The 18,054-nt window shown below is 39.8% G+C and overlaps 1 protein-coding gene across 1 annotated transcript in view; it reads right to left on the bottom strand.

The window, feature by feature from the left end:
* HECW2 (HECT, C2 and WW domain containing E3 ubiquitin protein ligase 2) overlaps nt 1-16,853 on the bottom strand; it is a 153,741-nt gene extending 136,888 nt beyond the window's left edge. Inside the window, exon 1 of the mRNA XM_051622827.1 lies at nt 16,674-16,853. The gene's annotated coding sequence lies outside the window, so the exon portion shown is untranslated. The remainder of the gene's footprint in view (nt 1-16,673) is intronic.
* Nucleotides 16,854-18,054: the final 1,201 nt, after the last annotated feature.

Below are 18,054 nucleotides of genomic sequence, written 5' to 3'. Positions count from 1 at the left end.
AAAACTGTTTAAGACTGCTTTCATTTTATGAAATGAAGTTCAACTACATAGCCCTACAAATCTGGGTACTTGAATTAAAACCCATTTTTTCCTGAGAAGTGCATTAAAGCCAGCATCTGAATGCCCACAGTGTTTATTAAACCATTTCTTTTTCCTTTCTTAAAAGAGGGAAAGTAAATTCCCTCTTACAAATTCTTGTTCTGAAAACTATTATTAACATACATTTTTTATAAAAACATTAAGACAAACATGTCTCTGATAGTGAGCTAGCTACACACTTAATTTCACATACACATATTCCTAAATGGCTACTTGTGTGAAAATGTAAATACAAGTCAAGTACAGTCATGATGTCACCACAAGTTTTTATGATTACTAAATCTTCCTACCTACTTAATGTGTTCCCTGGAAAATAAGACAACCACAGTCCTCCTGTCTTTGAGCCAAGAACATTATCTGAGCTTAGGCTCTGTAACAGAGGATCCTGAAATGTTGAAACAAAAAAATATTTTTTAAAAAATTAGCATTCTTTAAACTGTGGTCACTGTGCTAGCAAAACAAAAGCATGCCAGTTAAAATCACATTATAGACTAACTCCAACCTTTCTTTTCCATGGTCTATTAAGACTAAATGCCTTGGAGACCACCCTAGCATTAAGGTCCAGACCTCCCTCCTTCAGTCATAGCTAGTGCTGTGAACTTCACTACAGAACACTTCTAAGTTAAGAGTCAAGAAAGTGTGATCATGTACTTACAGAACAAGGAAAAAAAAAACACAACAAACAAACAAAAAAACCCCCACCAAACAACAGGCTTTTGCCTATAGGAATGCATCAAAGTTGGAAAATACAGTTTTAAATTATGTATACTGGACTCAATATAGGGAAAAGCCATGGAATAGTCAGAATTACACAGAAATGGAACTGAATAGCAGAAAGACTTAAGAAATCAAGTGGTGCACAATGGCATACATATGACTGATTGCTGACAATATGAAATACTATACTCTCAAACAGTGACAGTATGAGAAACAGTTTGGGAAATCAGTCTCTTCTACTCAGTCTGCTTTTATTTGACCAATAAAATCTACTTAAATTGAACCCATTTTCCTAATTTCTGAAAGGGAAATAATTGTGAAATACTGCTCATCCCAAAAATCATCAACTGAAATGAAGAAACATAAACCTAGAAAAAAATAATAGTAATAATTAGGCTGTTTTCATTATTTTTAGCTTGTTAAATAAAGCTCACATGCCAACAACAGATGACAAACACAGGAGTCATTCAAGAGACTAACCGTGATTTGACAGCACCATTAAATTTGCACTTAATTAAAAGTAGGAATTTTGCTCTCTTTATCTCTCCTTCCCACTTCCTCACAGTCACCAACTGCCAAGACATACTGTCCTTGCACTTACAAGGGTGCTGGTCCATATTGACTAACCTGTTTGGATCACATTTCCACAGCTGTTCGAGCTAAGCTTCAAGGTGTGCACTAATAGTGCATTCACAGAAATAATTTACAAGAAAATCCCACCAAATGACTAGAAGCATCCTATGACTGCTTTGTTTGCTTATAAGAATAAACAAAGCAAGACTTTTTGCTGAAAATAATTTGCAATGCAACAAAAATTCTCACCCACATCTACAGCAACTTTTCGCATAAGTCGTAACAGAACTTTTATCTTCATGAATTCAGGTGCAAAACCAGTAAATATTATCCCTAATTACCTTTCCTTCCAAGTATAGCAGCTACATATTTTTTGCTCTCAGCCAGTTAGCCTCACACAGTTTTTCTCACATTTATAGTCCTCATTCTGAAACACCTCAAAGCCATTAAATGTAATAAGATATATAAAGCAATTTAAAGACTTCTTTGAAAGAATCCAGAAGCTTTTTAATAAGTTTGGCATTTCTGGAAAAACAAACAAACAAAAAAAGTGTATTTAATTGTCTAGAAAACATTGTGGAAAAAACCTTATGTCTCAGTTAAAGTAAAACTTTGCACAGTGTGGGTCTACCTATGTCTTAACCCTGCTGTAGGACATGATGAGTCACTGGTTTCTGGAAGAGTAGCCAGAGCATCACCTGCACCTTGTCAGAAAGCTGAAATGAGATTAAGCTACCCAAAGCTTTTCTCTAGCAGTCTTGCCTTAAATAAAATTACTGCATGCATGCATTGACATAAAACAGTATTTCCAAAGCAAGTGTCATTTAGTCTCCACATGGAAAATAAAGCATAGAAAGAATAAAAGGTTCTCACCAAAACAGCAGTAAATTTGTTTTTCTGTTTTGAAGACTAGCTTTGGGGAACCAACAGTTAACACTGATTTCCAGGCAAATTCTGCCTCTTCCTTTCCCCCAATCCTTTCCCTCACTTTCCACATTAAGGAATGGCCTTCAGTACAGCCATTAGTTCAAGTTTAATACATCCCCATAGCCCTAATCACATGGGCCACCACATACTATCTAATGGGAGAAAACACCACAGGGGTCTAGTATGTGTGAACTGTTCTTGGTATTGTTCTGAAACAGCAGGCTACTGAATTATCCTCTTGAAATTGCACAGAAGACAACATAGGAACAATCATGTAACTGGAGATACAGTAATTATAAAATATTACATATATTTCCTGTACCATTCAATGTTTTCACAATATCAGTTCCAGAACTGTACAGCTACCCATATACTCTGTAACCAGGAAAAACCAAGAGTTCTCTCTCCTGTTATCTGCCCTGTGAAAAACCAACAGCAAAAAAACATGCAGACTGGATGATCATTAGATCAGTCTTATGAAATAAGCACAAAGCAACTAGAAAAGGAGGGAACTAAAATATGTTAGCAGCAGGAGGAGCATGTAAAACCTTCTCCCTTTAACAACAAGTGCAATGGTAAACTCAGTCTGAAACAAGCAGAAGAAATGGTAGGTATCTTTTACAGATACTGTTACCTCTGGGAACATTCTCTCACAGGTACCTGATCAACTCAGCAGAAATAAGCTCATCTTACTAGTTAAACTTAGAGCTGCTATTTTCCATGTGCATGTACTTTCAAAGATCGGTGCTGCTATCTGAAGTCTAAAAAAGGACTTGTACGCTCAGCAGCCTGTTTATTTCCTCCCCCCCTGCCACTGCCTCCCTCAGCCTTACCAGTTCACTCAGTAGAAGCTGTATCTTCCACCTCTGACTCCCCCCATTACCCCACCACGGTTATGCACCCCTCTGAGCCATTTCCAAGTACTACTGCCAGGGAATGTATCTGGTTTTTTGGCTCCCACAACATGTTATGACAAGCATGAATTAATTATGCTTTCTTTAAATTTTTTCCATGATAGTTTTGCTAGATGCCTCCTAGATTGTACATTATCTGAAACAATGAAAAAAAAAGCCCAAATCTATTCAAGATCTCTGTATTTTTCACCTATTTTCTATAGGTATTTGTTGTATCCTTCCCAATGGCCTTCTTTTACAAGATTAAAAAAGATCTGCTCAACTTAGCTTCATTAAAGCTATTTCATACTTTTGAGTATCTTCTGTCTAGGTCTACTATACTCTTCTTTAGTAATTCTAAAATTCCTACAGATTTAGACAGTACATTTAAAAACTTTTAACCTTGCACATAAAGTATAAAATCTCTTGGACTCTGTACTAGAAAAACAAAGTCTCTTTTCTGATGCTGATGTTCTTCAGCTGGTATTCTTTAACCTTCATGATCTAATCCATTTTGTTCAATTTAATTTTCAAAATTACCTTTCTCTCATTATTTTTTTAAATGTATTTCCCAGATACCAAATATAAAGCAGAGAGACCCACAAGCCATCAGCTAGCTCTTCCACCTCTTGATATTTTTTGTCCTTTGCTTCTTTGGGTTATTTGGACATAGTTTTGGTCATTTTTAAGAAGATGCTTACGGTGGTTTCCAAGAAACCTTTTACCTAGCATTCGAAAAGCACAAGGAGCACACACACGGGCAACTATGGTATTTCAGGTGATAGACACTTTCAGCGTGCATCAGTGATCTCCCTTAAAATACTACTGACTACTTGTAATTGTATGAACATATTTTAACCATAAAGACATTACAGATTAATTTCTTCCTCACAGATCACTAGTGGAAAAGAAAGAAAGTGTGAAGAAAATAGCAGCAGTAACTGTACCAGAAACAGCAGTCAGGCAGGTTTAATACAACCATTAATTTGATATTCTGCAGCTACTATGACAGTAGGTAAAACCAGAAATGAAACACAATCCATCATAATGGTAGCAGGAAATTCACCCAGTAACCGCATCAGTGCCAGTGCTCTGGCATGTTATTCTTTTATTTAACTTTTCTTTCACTTTGTGTATCTTGCACTGCATGCCAAAATGCATTGCATTTATGCAGGTTAACCTGCCTTTTACCCTAGTATACTTCTACAGTCATATATTGCTGGTTTATACAACTAGTGATGGACACACACCCAACACACAGCTTATATAATTCACAGTCTTTCCAAGACAAAGTAATTATGGCTAAATATTTAAGTGCATTTTGACAAGCATCCTTTTTCTCTTCCTCCTTCCCTAGAGCCCAGCTTTCTTCTGAACGTGTTAATAACAGTGAAAATAAGCTGCTAATTGGCAATTGAGCACAACTGTAGAGCAACAGTGTTAAGTATCAAGCTAAACCAATTACTTGCAATAAAACTGTGACTTGTGCCTTCGATTTTGAAAAAGTGGTTCATCTCCCACAAAACTGTTCCCTTGCACAGATTTCAAGAATAAAGAGTATTCTAATTTTACTAACTGATCTCCTTGTTATGACTTACAGAGCTGGTAAGTTATTTTGCAGGGCAAAACACAGCTGCAGCTCAGACATAACCCAACACTAAATTCTCAAGTACAACAGAATGTCAAGAGCATGACCTCTAATTTAGTACCTCAAATGAGATAACCATAGTCCAAGTGCAACATATGAATCCAGGCAGACCAAAAGAACAGAGGATACTGACAGAAGTCAGTGACCAGAAATCCTTATACAGCTGCTTATTTAATCCTTTGCTGGGAGCAACTGACCCCAACAAGACTACTAGATAGAAAAGTTAGGAGGATTTGATTTGCATCAAGATTCAGAATTTTAGACACAAACACATTTCAGCAGGTTCTGTTAAGACACTGAGGTTAGCCTCTGTAGAGATTCTAAGTGTTGAAGTTTATCACAATTTTCAAAGCTAGCCAAGCAAATGAGAGTACAAAACATTTCTGGCCATGGTAAGTACCAGAGGAATTATTTTTTCCAGTAATTCAAACAAATACAATTGCCTGTTTCAAGAGGTGCAATTAAAGATGCAGTTATAGCACCACTATCCTAAAAAAAAACCCAAACAAACACACAAACACAACCACAAGAAACAACCCAAACCAAGAGTTTTAAATATCTATGAACCATATAAGCACCACTAGCACACAGCAACTAGTTCTGCAACACTGCATAAGTGTAAGTACATACATACATTCTGCGTAAGTACATAAAAATCACTCACATTTACTTATTAATCATAACCCAGTTTTTGATAAAATTACTTTTCAAAACCTAAGAAAGCATCATGGATCACTTCTACACTGACGCTTCAAAATTACTGTATGCAGAAAATGCAAAAATGCTACAAATTTATTCTTAACTCAGAAATGGCTCTAACAATTTCATGATATTGCTAAAAATCCGAACCTAAAATTAACAGTCTGTGTGTGGGCATAGTACTGCATTTTTAATTTTCTGAAGAGACTAGAAAAAATTGTGTGTATTAACCTTAATCTTTTATGGCCAAATTCTTTGAAAAGAAAGTAAAATTTACCGCAACTGATTAAAAAAAAAAACACATGCACACCTGCAGAACTGAGTTTGCAGATTGATCCAAATCACTCCTTGCTGCACTTGCCTTCTTGCATATTTTGGAAGACAGAAAAAAATGAAGTGAATGTTCCTCCTTATTGCCAACGCACAGGAGCTGTTGGAGGTGAAAGCAAAAGCTTTCCTGACACATGGGAGAATACATGACACCAAAGACTTTCAGACTCTCAGATGCAGTATCTTTAGGAAAAGTCAGAGCACAGGCAGAGTTCAATAATGATAAAAACTGTGATTCAAGGTATCTGCTACAGACCAAGTAGAGGGGAGAGGGAGCAGAATTCTAATTACATCCCCTCTTTTCTGGGCACAACTGTCCCCTCAAATTCACATTTTTTTCTAGTCCCATGGCTGGCCAGCATGACTACCTCCAGAGCTGTGCCCAACAGCTAGAAAATTCCCCTTTAAAAAAAACCATCTTTTGTTACCCTAGGCAAGGGTAATCAAACTTCACCTCCCTCTCCAGACACCCATCCTTAATAAACCAGAAAAGACAAGAAAAGGATGACCAAGAACGAGTATGTATGCTGACAACTGTAAAAATCCAGAAGGACTGGAGGTCTGGAGAGGGATAAGTGTGATGAGAGAACTGCAGAGATGCAGTGAAGGAAGGAATTCAGAAGAGAAAGTGCTTTGGGACATACAAGATGATAAGATAGGAAAACTTCAAAGCAAAGAATCAAAAGAATAATTTAAAGATAATGGTTAGATGACATTTCAGAATATATATTCTTAAAACTCAATTTGTTCTTGTTCTGTGGTTAAACTGATTACAGTTCTCTGGTTTCATAATTAAAAAGCTTCATCAAACACCCAGTAATGATAACTAAAGGAGAAAGACTCTTATTGTCTGCTATTACATAAAAGCACTTGGACTCATCCAATAAGCAAGCTGATTAAAACAATCAGTTCCATAATGCTTAAGCTATCACTCAAGAATCAGAGTGTAAGCCAGGCATTACTCTTTATAAGACATAATTTCTATGAAGGTATGATACATAGGAAGTTTGACAGTGTTTGGGGAATGCATTAATCTCCTAAATTTGAACAGCAACCAGGAGGATGTATGCTCTAGTCTTCAGGCTTTATATGACCACCAAGACCAGTATTACAGAATTTGTAAATCAAAAGCAATAATGAAGTTCTTACAGATTTGAGGTTTTCACATTTAAGAAACAAAAGCACTGTTTAGGGTAGCTTTTTTTCATTACATTATTTTTGAAAGTGCGATAAGGGTAGCAAGAGGAAGCTTTTCACATTGAGACATCACTTGTCAGGAAAAGGCTTTCTCAAAATGAGAAGTCAGGAAGCATTCGTAGAAGTCCAGATTTCACTGATTTGGAAGATGGAATAGCTGAATCCTTACAGCCAAGAGAATTTAATTGCCAGTTCTTTCAGCATTAATCCTGGGTTTTGCTAACTGCATTGTGCCCAAAGGGCACACCCATGGGATAGATCACAGACCGACTCATTCTTCCTACCACAAATGCCTACTTTTTTTTTTTTTTTTTCTGCACAGTCCAAGAGGAACAGGGCTATAAACACAACTCTCCCTTCCTTAAGTCCTTTCCAGGTATGAAAAATGGATACATACTTAAATCTACTCCATGTTTCTACTTCATACACTCTTACACATTCAGTTCCTGCTAAAAGTAAAATAGGTGATATTCTGTTCTCATCAGTAAGATTTCTAGCCATGCTAAAATACTATAGAAAATTAAAATATCACCTGCAGATGAAAACATAGCACCTAACTACAGCTTGAAATATTCATGCTCTAGACATTACATATGGACTATTTTTAATTCCAGGTAACTAAACCAAAAAAATTTTAAGTGAAGCACTACAAAAATACAAAGTATTATTACCTACATTTACATTTTGATGAGATAAAATGTCTTCAATCAAGTTCAGGTAGGCTGATCTAGCTACGATTTCACAAAGACGAGAGAGCATGTGCAGCAATACAGATATCCAGGGAGTAACTTGGAATGTAGAATGTTCATTTCCCATATACAGGAAATGTGAGTGTATCATGCAATACTTCTTCTATTTTTCTGTAGTGAACTACATTTCACCAAATTGTTACACTAGTTTCTTAGTACATTGCCCTGAACAGTGAACAGATACACAAATCCAAGCAGATTACATTCTGTTAAGCCACTTAACAATTTAAACTGTGCTTGGCCTGATTTAAGAAGTGTAAATCACAGTATCCCAATTAAGTGTTATGCCGATTTACATTAGCTGGAATTAGGCCTCCAACATCAACACCAACAATCCGCATTGGATTTAAGTTGTCAATCTGAAAGTAAAAGATTCCATTACTAGTTTCCCAAGAGAGAACGAATGAGGTTTACCTTTAAAATTTATTTTGAATAGAGGAGGAACAAAAGGATTAGCCTCCCATGACAGCAAGACACATGATCAGAACCTGTTGTGATGCCGTACGGATCCTAATCATCCTGCCCCCACTGCTTTAAAAAATAGCAGGGGAAGGATGGGACTTCACAACTGTTTCTGTACTAACCAAGAATGATTACAATATTGATTTTTCATGGGGCTGCTTACATGAGTAAACATTTACCAATTTATGTTAGGGTTGTGAACTAAGATCAAAATAATTATTTGACAAATAAGGCCCACTGGCAGCTGACATATAGCCTACATCACAAGTCATGAAGCATACTCAAAGGAAAGCTAGACCCTTTGCTCTTTCAATATTGCGTCATGTTTTCCAAACGACACACAATCAGCTTAGACACTAAGTCAATACGTTTTTCCTTTGGAAATGATGTTAGGATACATGACTTGTTCCAGGCTTCTATTATTTCTTTGGTATTTGGAAGAGTGAAGTCCTCAACATTTATTCTTACGAAGATTATTTCTAATCCATTTAAAAATGTTTCACATGTCATCTACCTAGACTTCTGCAAAGCATTTGACACTGTCCCACATGACATCCTGGTCAAAAAATTGGAAGGATTTGATGGATAGACTACCCAGTGCATAAAGGATTGGCTGGACAGCTGCACTCACAGAGTAGCAACCAACAGCTCAATGTCCAGATGGAGACCCGTGACGAGTGGTGTTCCTCATGGGTTGGGATTGGTGTTGTCTTAACAGCTTTGTCAGCAACAGCAATGGTGTGACTGAGTGCACCCTCAACAAGTTTGCCAATGACAAAGAGCTGCATGGTGTGGACAACACACTAGAGGGAAGGAATGCCATTCAGAGAGCTTGATAGGCCTGAGATGTGGGCCCCTGCCAACCTCATGAAGTTTAATTAGGTCAAGTGCAAGGTCCTGCACATGGGTCAGGGCAATCCTAAGCAAAAAAAACAGACTGAGTGGAGAATGGATTGAGAACAGTCCTTAAGGAGAAAAACTCGAGGGTGTTGGCTGATGAGACGCTCAACATGAACTGGCTATCTAAGCTTGCAGCCCAGAAAGCCAAACATCTCCTGGGCTGCATCAAAAGAAGTGTGGCCAGCAGGTCAAGGGATGCGATTCTTTGATCTTGTGAAACCTCACCTGCAGAACTGCATCCAGTTTCGGCATCCCCATCACAAGAAGGACATGGAACTGTGGGAGTGAATCCAGAAGAGGGCTGTGAAGATGATCCGAGGGCTGAAGCACCTCTGCTATGAAGCCAGGCTGAGAGAGCTGGGGTTGTTCAGCCTAGAGAAGAGAAGGCTCCAGGGAGACCTTTTAGCAGCCAACACCATCTCATGGATTAAAAAAAGATGTGATTAATTTAAAAATCACCTTAAACTGTCAGAAAAGTTTCCATGTATTACAGCCTCATATAGAATATGAAGTTACACAGCAGAAAGATTTGAGGAAAAGTACTACTGTTTTCCAGATTGAGTGCTTGAGAGTTTGAAAATGCTTATTGTTCCCCCACAGCAGTCTTCATTTGTTTCATCAAAGCATTGGAAAGAAGAGCACTGGTTTTTTACCAATTACATGGTAACAGTAATAACACAAATCTTGGAAAGGACACACAGTGACACTCAAAAGACCTGAGGCTTACATTTTCTTTTATGAATAGATTTAAATTGGACTATGCCACTTTTTTTAGCAGCAGTGTAGGAATGACCAATTTACAGCTAGAGAAGAAGCTGCACAATTAAACAGACTTCTTCAGTGCCAACACATAGGTAGTCTTCCCAATAAAATAAAAATTAAATACACAGGTTAGTCGTCCTTTACCCCACCCATTTTTTTATCAAGAAATGTAATAGAAATAAAGAAACAAAGCTTGCCAGCTCTTTTTATCCTTAATAAAGGGTTGTCTCCATACAGGGGACAATGGATGAAGCTTACGCCAAGAAGTGTTGAACATCTTGTATCTATAGCACCTCAAACTCTTTGCAAACCAAGATAAATGTAAGCAAGTTTTAAGAAGTACAAAACTCCCGATCCCATGTTCTTAGGAACTTGGCTGTTAATTTTTTCATTTGGTGATTTATTGTATTGTAATGAGGCAAACAAGTCTTCAGTTCAACATAAATCAAAACGAGATTCCATTGTCATATATCTAAACCAAAGCCTTTTACCTATTAACTTAGCTAGCAATCCAGTATTTAAGTCTATACCTTTGCACACAGTCACTATTAATACAAAATGAAAACAATGAACAACAAGGATTTCTTCTGATACAGAAATTCAGTTTTTAAAAGACACAGGATCTCATTGGAGATTAATATTTTCAAGACTGAAAGGCAAAACTTATAAAACTCACCTCAACACAGCAAACAAACAAAAAACACCCACTCACATTTGATTACGGAAAAAGGGTACATTTTTTAACTAGCCATTAGTCCACCTCTTAGAACATCAAGTCTGACAATTTGACTTTATTTACCTATTATGAAGGCATGCATAAATCAACTCTAGGAAAAAAAAATCAGCCTTGCATAATTTGCAATGTTATATATTTCACACAAAGCCTAAGAGGAAAAAAAACCAAAAAACCACAAACCCTCCTTCTCTCAAAACAAGGCTTATTGGTATCAGAAACAAAAACACAGCTAATTGTTCAGTGCAACTAAACTAAGGCAAGAAGTGGAAATTGTCATAATTCTGTGGAATTCTATGAGTGTGACAATTTACTACCACTGAGCCACGGCACCACTATGGTTACAGAGGCTCTCTACCTTAACCAGTAAGTTTCACAGCACAAAATATCAACCTGTCCCACTTAACAGCTCAACATAATACATACTCATCCAAGTTTAGAGCAAGTTCATAATACACAATTACTCAAGTTAATAGAACGTGTTTATACATGTTCAGCTAGGTCCAAGATATTTTGCTGGAAGTTATTTCATTCTAACAAAGTCAGAACATCTCTAAGGACAAGGCCTCGTATCTACTCAAGAGATTATTAGGTGAACATTTGAGACAAAAGCACCATGTAAGACAGCCATGAATTCTGACATTTATTCTAGTTCTGATACTGTGCTACACATGCTTACAAGACATTAATAGCATTTTGAGATGATCTGGACATCACTCAATATGGCATTATTCAAAACATTAAAAACTACTTGTTATATGAATTGAGTGTGTGCTTGGATACATATATTTCTTTCCTTTCTCATAAATGACAGTGCCTTTTTTTCTCTAGGTATATACCATGCAATTGGAGGTTCCTTTAATTCAAAAGATGCAGTACCATCTTTATGGCTACACCTGCACTTGTATGCAGAACAGCCCAGAAAACAGATGCTGAAGCCATGCAGCACAGCACACATGCTAAATGCTCTTCCCTCACAAAACGGGACTGTCTTATCTATAGTTCTTGGTTTTCCACCAAGCTGTGCCTTGTTCAGGCTGCTGACACTGGCCAAAGGAGCCTACTAACATACAGTGCCACAATCCTGAGACAGCATTCAGGTTCGTGTTCTAAGCCCACTTAAGCAGCAGCAGGTACAGCCACAGCCTTACTGACCCCCATTAAAAATGCTGCAAGTCTCAGACAGCCCATCATAGTTGCACTCATAACTTTCCCTTTTTGTTTCCCTTCACAACAATATTTATGGTCATTAAGGCAATGTAGACACTTTTATTAGAGCAATGAATCAAAAAAACCATGAGTTACTATGGCTAAATTTTAAACAGATAATAAGTTTACAATTTCTACTCTGTTAATTTTAGTGTAAGGAATAGCTTTATCAAACTGCCAGCTCTAAACAGACTCAAATTGATAATCTAGTAGATGAATAAGAAGAAAAAACAAGCAGATTAGATGTTTTTGAAATACATCTTAAATATAGAAATCATTTACCATGCACAGCTTTTGCAGCTGGAACATTGTAGCCTAGCACAATGAAGCTGAAACACTCTTGAAAGAGTGAAGTTAAGGAATCACACCAACACACAAAGATATTACTTTGTGACAATCAGGATCCTAAGGGAGTTCCTGGTTTTGGAATTTTTTATTGCTATTTTGCCAAACTCAGCATATGTAATATTCACTTTAGTGAAGCACTTGATATGGGACACCCAGTGTGATCACTTTTGAGCATTCCTTCAGCAGGAGCTTTACCGATCTCACTGCTTCCTACCAGGATGTGGCTGATCCACTCCTCTCACCAAAAGGAGCTGTGGCTTCAGCTGCCACATTCTATCCTGGCAAACTCTTCTGTCTTACTGTGGTTATTCTACCTGACAAGGATCAGTCAATGTCTTCTTTTTTTAAAGATGCTGTTGGTCATTTCGGGAGGAAAATGAATTTTACTATTGCATGCTTTGGGCTCATCTAATTACAATACTACCCTTCAGGGAATTTTTAAACTAATGACATTGTATTTGTCAAGCACAGAAACTTTTAATCTGATTTTCAAGTGGATCCTAGCCAATGGATCCTGGCCACCATAGCACTTAACAAAACACATCTGACTGTCCTCCATGCAATATTTAGGTGGGCTTATTATCAAAATGTTAATTTTTGTTACGTAATATCTTTCTCTGTTGGTCAGTACAAGGCATATAGTCCTATTGACAATGTTATTAAAGTTCTTATGGCTAAAAGCCCACAAGTCAAATTCTATGTATATATACAGCTTCACAAACAAAGAGGTATGCGCCTTAAAAAATCCAAATCAACACTATCTGCACAACTCTCAGTTTGCCTGCTGATCTCAGGATTTGTTGTACAACAGCATCAAGAAACACAGATGACCCATTAATCATCCACTTTTCAATACCTCCTCAATTCTAGAGGATAAATAGTGCACTATTTCAACCATTAAGTTTGACTTGACTGTACTAATTAGGTCTTTTGGACAAATAGTGCTGGATTCTCATTTCAATTTCAAAATCACGTACAACTGCTTCTCCAGAACACACACAGCTGGAATTGTGCCACATAGAAAGGTTGATGACTACATCTCAAAGAAAAGATCTTCCAAAATTTTATTTTCATCCTTCAAAACTATTTTTCAAATGTAATTATTGTCTATGTTTTTTTCAAAACTGCATACTTCAGGACAAATTTACTAAACAAATTATAAACCACAAGTATTACTGTCCATTAAGCAACTGGTACCAGCATACCACTCCTCCCCAGTCATAATAAAAATACAGTTGTGACACAAATCTGGGTAAATGTAACATAACACAAACTACTGGCACAATGAAGATAATAGTTATAACTGTCTACATTCAAACCAGATACAGCCTCAGTCACACTTAATTTTCTCCCCAGTGCTACAGGGTACCATGAGAAGAAGGAACAGCTCTCCACAAATAAGATGAAGAGATGTGAAGGCTAAGACTGGCCATTTGCCTCAAAATGTAAAGTCATACATTCTATCAGCAGAACTTGGAAACCTAACACCAACACACACGAAGGAATGACGAGAACATGTACACTTGTAACATGAATGATTACATCTTGAACTAACAGTCCCGTGCTTGCACTTCCAAGGAAAACTCACAATCTGACTGCAGTCTGTTAACACAACTACTCAGAAGTTTTATCAAGATGCTCGGAAGGCAGGACACAACTGTGCTACTTTCACCAAATAATCAATCATAATAAAAAATAACGCTATCAATTTTAAGAAAAGAAACAGGTTTCAAGCACTGATGTCTACATTTCTGTTAAAAATATATTGAAAAAAGTTTTACTTGAACCCTTCTACAAGTACTACAGTATTTTAGGATATCCTACTTGGCATCTCTCCCCACAAAGGGGTGCCCTTGTAACATGTGTCCGTGCTACACAAAGTTTTATCACCATTGCTGCTCTCACTGCCAGAGAAACAGGCATTTTTAATGTTTTCTAACAATTCACAAAAAAGCTGCCACAGAAAAACACCAGAGACCCCATACCACTATCTATATAAACCATGCAGTTTACTTCCATTCAATGGAAATTACACGGAACTTTCGTTAGATACTAAGACTCAATATCCAAATAATTTATAACAATAATAAACTCATTCTTCTCGTATTGTAAAGGGCCCTGATACGATTAGATAAGCACCTCATATACCACCGTTAGCTTTAAAGAGCCAAGGCAAAGGCTCTCAAGATTGTAAGAGTACTTGTCCTTTCTTTTTAGGTAGAAGACTTCTACATAAAATTTTCAATTCAGTTCCCTCTGTTGGGCAATAAACTTAACACATTTTCCACTGGTGAATATCTTCACTCCAGTTTCTTCCCTTTTATAATATAACCCAAAGATCAGCAACAGATGATAAGAAGACAAAGAGTATGACCATGCCATGCATGATGACAGCAGGATCAAACAAAATTAGACTCAGCTACTTAGAGCATCCCATACTAAGACAGGCAGCACTGCTGGATATGGTCTCAAACAAGGGGTTTTGAACATGTTACTTACTTTTCAATTATTAAATAACATTACCCAAATAGGTGTTTTGTCATCACCTCCCTTCTATCCATACACATTAGCCAATGGAGTAAGTGCAAGAGCCTAAGCATCCTGTTTCTGTCTGACTAAAGGAGTTTTTGAAAAAGTGAAATGCTGAGCTGGATTAAGGAGAAAAAAAATTAGAAAAGGAATTACACTTAATTATTCAATAATGTAATTTACAGATGGAGTCCCATATGCAGAAAGCCCCCTTATTTTTCAGCATAATAGAGCTTTAGCTACAGTTCAAAGAAAGTTGGCACATGAAGGAAAAAAACACAGTTTGTTTGGTTTTTTTTCCAGTCAGGCATTGCTAGCGGGGGCAATACGAAATTCATTCCATTTCTTCCAAGGAAATCTGAGAAAATAGTATATTGTTTCTGGCTGGCAGCAACTGTACTATCATAGACCTTCTTAAAGGCATAACATTACAAATTCTACCATGTTTTAAAAAGCACTGGAAGGGTAAAACAAGTAGAAATGCCCATTAGCCAAACTGACTTAAAAAATAAACAGCAAGATAGCAAACAGGTCATTAAGGAAGGCAGAGGATCCTTGCAGAGACTGGCAAATGGTCCAAGCCAAACCAATTCCATGGTGCCAACAAGGCTGAAAGCTATGCCAAAAGTTAGCACCAGCATCACCAGGAGGCTGCTTTGAAGGCCATATGAGGGGAAGGAAGGCCTTTCAACTGCAACTCTGTGAAGTTAAACTACTACTAAGCAGAACTTTAGAAATGGTCTCCAGGAGCTCCATGCAACCTCAGGGGCCATTTCACAGTGATACAGTTAAATTTCAGCATAAAATATGAACTATGATACGAAGGCAGACACACAAACACAAGAGCTAGCATCTTAACATCCACTGTGGTATGTCTGCTGACGTGAGAGCACCCATACTTTTAGAGCACAAAGCCAGCAGCCCTGGTCATGCATGAAATGAAAGCAAGGTAAGGCATCTGCTGGGATTTCAGGTGCAGGAGAGATTCAGGACTAAATATCTCATAAACATTTGATTGTAATGTAGTGTAACGCACAGACAAACTCACACAGCAACCCAGAAAAGAAAATAATTAAACTATATATATATAAAAATACTCTATACTCCTGATACATAGCCAGCAAAAAAAAGAAGATATATTAAATTATGTAACTACTACTGTCTAGATACACCACACACCCCATATTTTTTACATCATATAGCCCAAAAAAGAATTTTATTTTTTTTAAAATACCCTAATGGTTTGTACTGACATGCACAAATTAAGCTTGAGAGAAAAAAAAAAGTGTACTAAGAAATCCACAATTAATCCACAGAATGATGAGAACCTCCCCCCAACACACACTGTCATCGTGCTATATTTCGTGCACACAAGAATAGAAACACACATTAAACCCCACTGTTTTGAAAACAACATGCTAAAAATCTGCAACGATTTTTCTTCCCCACCACGGCCACTGCTACACGAAACCTGGAGAACAGCCTTTTACACAAATAAATAAATACACTAAACAGCGAGAGGCGGGGGAGCGGGCAGCGGAGGAAGCAAGCGCGGCTGAATGCGTTCTCCGGACAGGAAACGAGTTATAATTAAATGGCCCAAAGGCGATTAAAATACAGTCAGAGGGATCCCCGCGGGGCTCCGCGGTAGCCCCAGCCTCCCGCATGACGGGGCAGGAGGCGGGCGCGGAGCCCGGCGCGGGGCGGCAGGAGCCCCGGGGCAGGGCGGGGGGGCCGGGGCCCCAACACCTGCCGCCCCCCGGGCCCCGCCGGGAGGCAGCCCCGCCGGGAGGCAGCCCCGCCGCGGCCCGGCCCCCGCGCTGTGTCCGCGCTGCACCCGCGCTCCCGGCCGCCCCTCGGGCTCAGCCCCGTCCCTCGCCCCCGCGGCGCCCACTCACCTCGCAGAGGCGCGCACTGCAGCTCCGCGCCCCACGGCGGGCTCCGGGGGAGGCGGCTCCGCGCCGCTGCGGGGCCGGGCGGCGGCCGCAGTCACCCCGTCCTTGCGGCAGGGCCGGGCGGGCAGCAGGGCGGGCGGGCAGCCGGGCGGGCAGGCGGCTCCCGCCGGTGGCGGCGGCCCCTCCGCGCCCACGGCGGGGCCAGGAACTCCTCGCGCAGGGGCGCCCGCCCGCCCTCCGGCCCCGCCCCGCCTCAGCGCCGGAGCCGGGCCCCCCGCGCCGGCCCCCGCCCCCGCGCCGGCATCTCCCCTTCAATCACCGGCCGGCTCGGCGGTACCAGGGTGGGGGCTGCCGGGCCGGGCCGAGGCCGCAGCCCCGCGGGCCTGGGCGGCGCCGGGGACAGCCAGCCCTCCGCGGGCAGCCGCTAACAAAGCCGCCCCGGCGAAAGCCCGGCCGGGGATGCGGCTGATCCGCGCCCCAGCGGCGGAGGGGCTGCGGGGATTGAGGTGATCCCGACCCCGCACGCCAGGCCGCGGCTCGGCGGCCGCCCGGGCCCCGCCGCGGCGCCCAGAGCTGCAGCGACCCCGAGATCCTGCCAGCGAGCTCCGGACCCGCACCCAAAGCGGGTAAAATACGGCCAGGCTGGTGAGGAGCCCTCCCCGTGCGGATGCGGGAGGAGATGGTCCTGCGGCTCTAGGTTTGAACCGCTGCCTCAGAAAGCACCACGGCAATGGTGCTTCGGAATGCCGGATCCTTTTGTATTTCACCTACAGTTACGGGCACGGGCAGTCATCAGTGTCACCAGCCTGTATCCATCTCTCAGTGCCAACTACCCTGACTACTTGAAAGCAGCTGCAATCAGCTCTGCATTTCCTGCCTTTCTGGCAATTTTACTTGTGCTTTGTCCATCACAATGAATTCAGGAATGTTTTCACAGGAAAATGTGATTATAAAAAAGGTAAATTACATTAAAACCTCAAACACACAAAGTAATGACCAGCGGGATCAGTGAAACACTGCAGAATCAGCCCAATAAAAACACGGTAATGCCAACAACAGAAAAAAGACACATCAGACTTACTCTGACATGATCCAGATCCTAGTTATTATTATTACAAGACAACATCTCCTTCTCTGTTTTCTTTTTAGTCACATGAAGACAAAACCTTCCCACAAACAAGGAGCACGTCAGTCCTAAATACTTTATATTCTACATCTGTTTCCTAAATTCTATGTATCTACCGATACAGGGGCAAACTAAAAAGGTTCCTACTGACACTGTTTCTTTAGAATAACCAGCTGGCAACTATATTAAATTAATGCACATCAAAATACCAAGTAAAGTTGTATGGCTTATACTGTATGCTCAAAGCCCTGGGCTTCG

Source organism: Apus apus, chromosome 6 (assembly GCF_020740795.1).
Source record: "Apus apus isolate bApuApu2 chromosome 6, bApuApu2.pri.cur, whole genome shotgun sequence".
NCBI classification, from domain to species: Eukaryota; Metazoa; Chordata; class Aves; order Apodiformes; family Apodidae; genus Apus; species Apus apus.
Note: the sequence above shows the minus strand (reverse complement) of the source record. Positions and strands in the feature narration are given on the sequence as shown.